Source organism: Erithacus rubecula (assembly GCF_903797595.1).
Source record: "Erithacus rubecula genome assembly, chromosome: 1".
NCBI classification, from domain to species: domain Eukaryota; kingdom Metazoa; phylum Chordata; class Aves; order Passeriformes; family Muscicapidae; genus Erithacus; species Erithacus rubecula.
In genome coordinates, this window is record NC_136658.1 from 74,859,008 (window position 1) to 74,867,977 (window position 8,970).

The 8,970-nt window shown below is 37.1% G+C and overlaps 1 long non-coding RNA gene across 1 annotated transcript; it reads right to left on the reverse strand.

Moving 5' to 3' along the window:
• Positions 1-511: 511 nt before the first annotated feature.
• LOC306807231 lies at positions 512-5,752 on the reverse strand. The gene is made up of 2 exons (XR_013775669.1): positions 5,640-5,752; positions 512-874 (listed from the first exon to the last, which is right to left on the reverse strand). It is a non-coding gene; the product is annotated as an uncharacterized lncRNA (long non-coding RNA).
• Between the last annotated feature and the right edge of the window lie 3,218 nt (positions 5,753-8,970).

An 8,970-nucleotide genomic window follows, 5' to 3' on the forward strand; every position in this document is an offset into this window, starting at 1 on the left:
ACTTCCTTCATCAGAGCCCATATGGTGCTACCCTCCCTGCCCCAAGTTGAGCAGGATTCTGGGAGAGGACCCAAACTTTCCAAGGGCACATTCCATATTATATAAAGTTATTCTATCCAATAGAAGCTGGGTTAGAAGAAGTGTGTGTGTGTGTGTGTGTGTGGTCTCCAAGGTGGCTGATGTCTGGAGCTTGGCTAGACATGACATTAAGGGGTGGTGAACAATTGCTTTGGCATCACTTGAGTCTTTCCCCTTTTCTCCTTCATTTGGTAAAGTGTCTTTATCTCAGCCCACAGCTTTTGCTCTCCTTTTACCCACTGTCATGCTGGGGGAGGAGGAAGTGTGAGAAAACAGCTGTGGGGATGCTCAGCTGTTGGCCAGGGTCAACCCACAAACCTTGGTAACAATCTCTTCTAAATCTATGACATTCTGCTCTTTTCATCACCTTTATTTGCCAGTGAATTTGCTGTAACACATTGTGGTCTGAATAGTAAGTTTGAAAGACAAATCATTGTTTCCAGCAGATTTATCTACTACAGAGTGTACAATGTTAAAACCATGGGGTGGGATAGAACAGGATTTAGAAAGAAACTGAAGAGGTTCTTTCATATCTGCTCACAGCATGACTCAAGCTACTTCTCAAATCATGGAGACATCAGGAATCAAAAGTATCCTTCAGTTGTGCAAGGCATTGGCTCCCAGTTCCTGGCTGACACTGAGCTTCAAACCTTGTTGGAGCCAAAGGGTACTTGCTTGTTTTAATTTTAGGATGTTATTTCACATCATATCCTTAATGGGCCTAGAGAAAGTCCTTACATATTTATTTTCAATACTTGAGAAATAGTTGCATGTTTCTTTTCAACTTCTGTTCCCACTAAAAATAAAAAAAGTAGAATGCTTCCAATGCTGGATTACTGGTCCTCACCCATTCTCATAGTATATATTTAAAGTCTCTGTCTCTCTTTTCAGCTCTGAAACTCAGTTATCTGTTACTCCAAGTTTATTTGTAAGGCTCTGAAAGAAAAATGAAAGGCTTTGAACTTGAAGAACTGCACTGTGATGAGTTCTAGGGGAATATAAACATAGAGAGCTGGTCAGATTATGCACCATAGATAATCCAAGAAATGTGTTTTAGTGATCTGCTCTTGAATTCTGCAGTTGGCTCAGATTTTAGTGAACACACTCCTTACAAGGCTTAACAGTGAAAACTTCGAAAAATAGCAGGTTCTTAAGCAGGTACTACTGATACATTATTTGATATTGTTTCTGAAAATGCAACTGGTGGCAACACTTACAAAGAATAAGAAACACTTCAATGCAGATTTATATTTATGCTGAACTTCTATATTCATGTTGAACACCAACATATATGGAAGCAGGATTTTGGTTTTTAAAATCCAATTTTTTTTTAAAAAAAAATCACTATTATTCTTCTGGCTTTCATCAGAATGCCTTCTCCCAAGTAAGTTAGTACTGACACTGATCTACATAGCTCTGACTGCTCTTCCATGAGACTCTCTGAAATAATGTCAAAGTTTAATTCTACACTTTTCCCTCAAATAAAAATAAAGCCACAAAGCAAAAACTAATGGGAAAACTGCATTTCTTTTTGCTGGCTCATTCACTTCCACAGTAGTCACTGCTGTGTAACTGGTCAGAAAATTTTCAAAATGCAGTCTCTGGTGGTTTAATTAGTCTGAAAACAAAATACTATTAGTTATCTACTGACTACTTTGTACAATAAATTTGATGAGCCCTGGAAAAAAAAAGTCATACTGATGTAAGGAAAAGTTTTATTTGGAACAAAGTTTTTGTACTTGCCAGGAAGGAGATCAAGGTCCAATTAAAAAGACCTAAACACAACTTAAAAGTAAACCTAGAGGAATCTTGACCTTAAGAAGCACACAATGGTATCTGATATATCAGCCCTGCTACAGACATAAATCAGTTCTGAATTTAAAAATTGTTTTTAACTGAATTTTATTAAAGAAAATGAAACAAACAGGTGGTATTCCAGCTTTGTGCATTAGTGTACAGCTTCATCACAGGCTAGCTGGTGCACATGCACATGAGAGTTTGACTACACAGAATATCTTTCCATTTCTACACTTGAAATCAAAACACCACTTCCCTAAACAGAGCAACATCAGTTCTTGGTTAAAAATCCATTACTATTTAAAGCAAGATGATTACTTAAAAGCAAACTAAAAAAAGGGAAAAAAAAAAAAAAAGAAAGAGAGAGGGAAGAAAGAGGGCAACTAGTTCTGCATTCTGACTTGCCTTATATAGTTATGCTAAAGGAAAAAAGGAGAAGAGCCAACACTGTGAAGGCTTCTGTGAGGCAATGGTGCCACCCAATGTCCAGAAGTTATACACAAATTCATTTTTCTTCATTGATCCAAGAACAAAAAAACCCCAAACTCAACAAATGGTGTGTAATGTTATTAGTAATCATAACTGTATGCAAAGGCTTGGCTCAGGCATAAGATTAACAAATGTGGTAAATTTCCAAACAGGCAAATATTTTTTTAATTTCAGCTTGAATTCTCTGTAAAATGAATGTTAGCATAGCCCAGGTAAATCCATTCAAGCTGTCAAAACACTTCTACATTTTCCTAAGGTCCTCATTATTTTAGTTTCTCACTTTTGAGCCCGCTGATCTGGGGCCTCTCACAGAAACAAGCATGTTTCAATTAGTGCACAAACTTCACTGTTACACTACTAAAATGAAAATTCTTGCACAATAATCCAGTTTTGATAAATGGATGAATCTAGCCTGTGTTCAAAGGACAGTAACTTTTTAGAAAGGCACCTGTAACTATAAATAAAAAATTTATAATATTGGAAAACTTCAGTAGGAAATCATTAATGACAATTACTGTTAAAAGTTCACATCTCACTTTTGTTTGGAATTAAGCTCTCATCCCCTCTACTAGAGGAACATTATGTGACTGCTTCTGAAATAAATAAAAAAAAGCTCTAATGAGCATTATCTCTTTCTTGTGTAATTCTAAGTCTATAAATGTTTATTTATACCACTTTGCAGATCATGTGTTCTGCACTATAAAGCATTCTGCCAGCTCTTTGGGCTATCTTAAACTCTTCCAAATCCTCCATAAATGTAAATACAAAACTACACATGGCAAGTCATGCATATTTACTGAAGCTCTAACATCACAAAAAGTATTATCATGTTAAGATCTTTTTCCCTGTATTAGAGTGTTCTGATATTTTTTCAAATATTACTTCTTTCTTTGCACTTGCTAGTTCATTATGCAAGTATGGGTTTGTGCTGCCTTATTTTCACCATATTCATAACCAAGTCTTATGTTCACATGACAAATAAGTTCCCTTCAGAGGCCTTTGCTTTTCAGAATGCATGTAATATTTCTTTGTCAAGCATATTGATTTCTTTTTCTTAAAAAATATTTCTGTAGTGGTAGATGCACCACCTTTGAGACATTCCTTGAAAAGGAAGCAATTTCATCTATTAATCAGTCACTCAGCCTGTTGATTTTTAACTCTCAGTATTTAATCTTCCATCCAATAGATTTTATTAGCTTTCATATGAAAACAGTGTAAAGTTTTCAACTCTCAGAATGCATTTTATTAACAGGTTTATGTTGCAGCATATTTAAGATAGACATACATTTATAATAGTTAATATGTTCTAAGTATAGCTATAGAGGTGCTATACACACTCAAAGGAAAATTTTATAGTCCTCAATTTGTGGCAATAGTTGACTTTATGAGAATGAAAGTGGGGAAATGCCCTACCTTCATTTCTTCTTAGGAAAAAAAAAAGTGTTTGATTTGTGTATGTATAGACACAGTGCAATGCTCACACACTTTTAAAAGATGCTTTATTACTTGATTTTTCTAAGCACATTTACTGTAACATATAGTGTATATATATATTTATGTGCTTAGTTAACTTTTCCTACTGCCCAGGCCTAATCAGTCAGTCAGTAGATTTTCTGAAAGTTACTTGGAAAAGTAAAAGAAATTAATTTCTTAGTTTCTGGAGAGAAGATCTTGATATTGTATTGGGTTTTTTATTTTGTTTTTTTTTTTTTTTATAAGTCAAAATTTGAACAGTCGTTGAAGTGCTTTGGATACTTTCTAGTGAAAAAATGGCTTGGATTACTGTCAGAAATTCATAACAAACACATGTCATACTAATAATGTAAGTGATATTTTTAAAACATTCTAGCAATGCTGAAAGCACAAGAAGTCTGCATAATCCGTGCACATCTAATTACCACTGAGTCATATAAATGATACATAATGATTTGGCAGCATATTGCCAGATGGTTTGCTATCAGATCAAGTAGTAATAACTTAGCTTATTTTCCTCCATTCCCCTCATCCCTTATTTTCATTTTCATCCCTTTTCATTTCCCTACTTTAAAATAATATTCAATTCCTTTCATTTTATAAACAAAAACTAGTCAAAACTCCACTGATTTTTTCTTTTTAAATCCAGACTATCTAAAGAGGCTTTGCAATCTTTCTGCAGTACATTTATTTTATTAATTGCACTTAGGCATAGGAGAGTTTATACAATCTAGTTCCATATTTACTTAAAAAACATCCAACTCTCCCTTTCTTGCAATTAGTGCTGTTCAGCTGGTCACCTATATTAATTTTGTTTTCAACCATAATCATACTGTCTCATTTTCTTATTTAAAACACATCTTGTGTCTAAGCAACAGGAGAAAAGTTTATGAGGGAATTATAAACATATAATCACTCAAATCTGAGTATTTGAGTTTCATGAGGACACCAGGTTTAGTACTATCTGAATATGCCCAATCTCCATAATTTTTGATCTTAAAGCATTTATGGTATACTTGCCTTGCTGTGTTGTTTATTAAATACAAAGTAAATAAAGTGCAAATGTTCTTTTCCTTTAAGTCTTAACATTATCCAGTGGGACAATCCAGTTGTTTAGGTGAAAGGATGAAAATATCTGTACATCCAAGGGAATAAAACTAAGAATTTCACAATAACTTTGGCACAGTAACTTTTAACTTACCTTCTCCTCCTTTTCATCAGTTTCAGTCTTAATCTGTGCTTTTCCAAACACAAATAATGCTTAATCAACATCAGATGGCAACAGTAGTTTCCCAGCCATCAAAGCAAACTTTCACAACTACAGGTTTTGAGGAATTCATGTTAAACTCAAAAATAAAGTCTGCTCCATTTTAACTCATGTTTTATAAGAACACAGGTCTATTAATAGGCATGAAAATTAAAAATGACACAGGAAAAGGACATCCTTGTATTCAGATTAAGAAGGATTTTTTGGGGTTAAGAGTCTTATTCAGAGTGTGAGGAAGATAAAGCCATCACCCTGTGGGTTACTCTGGGATTTGGATCCGTGCTATGCTGTGTGTACAAGTGCTGATACATGGCCAGAGCTGCAAAGAGCCTCATCAGACTTTACCAAGTGCTGAGGCTTTTATCAGGAAACATGCAAAAATGTATCAAGTTAAGTTCATCTGCCTTACCCAAGAGCCTGTGCACTTTGTACAAAGTGGATATTCCCCACAGTAGGGATGCTCTGAGCAGCTCAGCTCAGATTTCAAGCATTCAAAAGGCAGTGCCCATTGACTGCTATGCTTCAGGCTACTTACACTGCCACATTGGTGACATATCCTCTTCAATTTTCCCCTCTTTCTCCAGGATAAGAACATGAATGGACGTATTAGCAAAGATGATACTGTAGAAATTGTCATTAACAGTTCCTATACAGAAGAGACCAAAAAGAATTTGAGTGAAAATACAAGCGTGGTGTGTTAGTCTCACATAGTTGGATAGACTTTTGGCAACTCATATTATGCTCCTTGTCACAATCCTCTTTTTCACTTGATTTATGAAATGTTTATTTACATGAAAATATATATGATACAGTGGTAACATAGTGGTATGAAAATCAGTGTAAAGCAAGAGCTGAAGTACAGGATTGTACTGCAAGGGTGAGACTACTGGAGCTGTCTAGTGAACTAATTCATATTTCCAGAGAACCATGGCTTGATAGGAATGTCAGTCCTTCTTTGGAATAAGCAATGACCTGAAATGCTCTTTACCATTTTAAAACTTAGCTGGGAACCTAAGAACAAATGAACCCTAATCTCATTAGGTTGCACTAAAGACCTTCTCAAATGATGAGAGAGAAACAGTGGAGAAGCTTAGACTGACCAGCATTGCTATCCTAAGAGCCAACTGCTCACATTTACAGAACAGCAGCTGCAGCAAAGCTGGCACAGGCAACTTCCAAACAGATTAATACAATAGCATGGGCTGGAATGCATCTCAACCCCCAAATGGAAAGTGAGAACATATATAAAGTCCCCAGATAAATGACAGAGACCTACTTAATTGGAGTGCAATGTTTAGATGCTGCCTGCCTATACTGGGATGGGTTTTCCTGTTTTCTGTTCTAATTAAAATATGAAGATTATGTATGAAGAGTGCTGCCTCTATTGTCCCAGCAGAGCTCCTGTAGATCTCTGTTTGGGCCTCTGGCAACACAGCAGCAATTTCAAGTGCTCAGTTGATTCCTATGTTATTTTCTGGGACGCTTGGCCTTCCACAGGAACATTAGCCCATCCTCTAGTTGACTGAGGTCATGTTTTATAACGGTAACATTCCCTGTATAGACACTAATGTCATTCTATCTCTGCTCCCCATGGCAGTTTACCAACATCAGGACTGATGAGATAACTCCTGTTCCCATGTTAAATTCAGTTTCTGAACACTCTTATTAATGCTCTGGTAGAGGCCACAGTATCAATTATGAAAACAATTTTTAAAGGCCTGATCAGCAACCATTTTAAGCATTGCTTGGACTGAAGAGGGTCAGATTGCTCTCTTCTCCAGGTCAGAATGTGAGCATGTTTACAGAAGCTCTTACTGTCACAGTAAGAGCACTTACAGAACTAAACTCCCTGCAGGTACTGAGGGGTAAAAAAAAAAAATCCACCAGAGATACCTTTTTGTCACCAAACTCTCCATTTATAATTAGTTAAACACCAAAGAAGAGAGAATATTTGGGTAAACTGGGCAACAACACTCATCCTAAATGTGCAAGTCAACCTTAAAAATTAGAAAAGTATGGCTCATATATTTATTATATTTTGGTAACAAGCTATGATAGTTGGTGCATTGCAAAACCACAAAGGTTAAAATAGGGCACCCATGTGTAAGAACCAAGCACCCCATTCAACAATGAGAAAGCAAGAATAGCAGAACTCTCCTCTCCCCTTCCCAGGAGCATTAAGATCACAGACTATATGACCAAACAGAACATTAACAGAATTTTCACATCAAGCCAGCATTTCTGTCCACATGGACATCCAGTGAAGGCTAGTTTGACACCCATAAAGAAGGGCAGCACACTGGTTAGCTTCAGTTCCAGAACTCACAAGCCCTCCAACACTAACAAACACCAGCAGAGGTCACAGCATTTCCCCACCCACACCTACAAGGAAATTGACTGTTCATATGTCTCTGTCTCTGTTCATATCTCTTCCTGTCTCTGGTTTAGAAGGAGGAGACACAAAATCTCTACATTGCTGGAAGAAAGAACCAAGACTTTTCAAAATCCCTTGACTTTTAAAATAAAGTTTATCATCTCATTCCTACAGCCCTAGGTAAATCATGGTTTTAAGGATTCTGATCCTGCTGGCTTTATCCAGAACATCACTCCAGACAGACAGATGCAAGTGTTCCCACTGCCAGGCCTCGCAGGGTGTTAACCTCAGCCAGCCAATGTCCCACCATTTCTTGATGTCTCTTTGATCTTGCATTTCTTGGCTCTCATCGGTGATGGAAAACAGGGGGTTCTTATTCACATCCTAACATTCAAACTTGTCCCTTCACAAAGCACTTCCTGGTGGCAGCAGGCTGTGCCCACAGCCACAGGGTTTCCAGCCTACAGATTTCCTGGAACTGTGCCTATCCTTTCAGAACAGTCCTCACCACGGCATCAGCTGCCCCAGAATGAGATGTAGGAACCCTCTCTAGCAAGCACCTTACCAATATTACCTCCCTCAGCAGTTCTTATCTCCCCTCTACTCCTCCTCAACACCATTTGCAGTTCCATAGTGGGAACGCATAGCAAGTCACTAGCAATATGTGCTTCTGCTCTAGGCTGAGTAAAAATTAACTTTATTCCTGTACTGGGATTCCAGTTCATTGAAGCCATAACTCAACCACTGCACTGCACCATCAGAGGTGGTGCCAGCAGAGTAACTTCCAAATTCACTGCTGATCTTTTCCTCCCTTTAGAGAGCAGCTGCAAATCTGGGCAAACAGTCAAGTGTTCTTTTTTTTTTTTTCTATTCAAGGATAAATACTTTATAACAAAAGAGAAAAAGCAGAAAGAATGTTTGGTATTTACTTTTATCATATATGGCAACACTTAAATCACCAAGTATCCTGCATGTCCATAATTTGCCACAATAGGACTTTCTAAACAACCACTGAAAATGCCAGGTACCTCAGTTCTTTTCAGATAGGATGACAACTGACATACAGGTGAACTGATAAATGAAAATATTGGTTTTTCACCTTCAAGTTCTACAGAAGTATTATCCAGGATGCAAGGATTTTGGATGCTCAAAAAGGCTGCTTAAGTACTTTAAGCATTTTTGTGTCAGGATATTTAGCAGCAAAATACTTTAATGAAGTCAGTCTCCTTATTCAAAACTGGAAATACATTATCATGAATATTTACCATGTCAAGTAAGGACACAAAACCTCATCAGCTGACACAAATACATCTATCAGGTCAACCTATCAGCTCATTCTGAAGTTAGAAGCTGCATCCTTAGCTAGTCACACTGGTCTCATGAATTTTTCAGCCCTGTGTCTCCTCTTAAACGGGCAAGCAGTATTTCAAAAGACCAAATCCTCCCCATGCACACTCAGGAGGGGTCAAAATCCAGCAGAGCTGAATGTTAC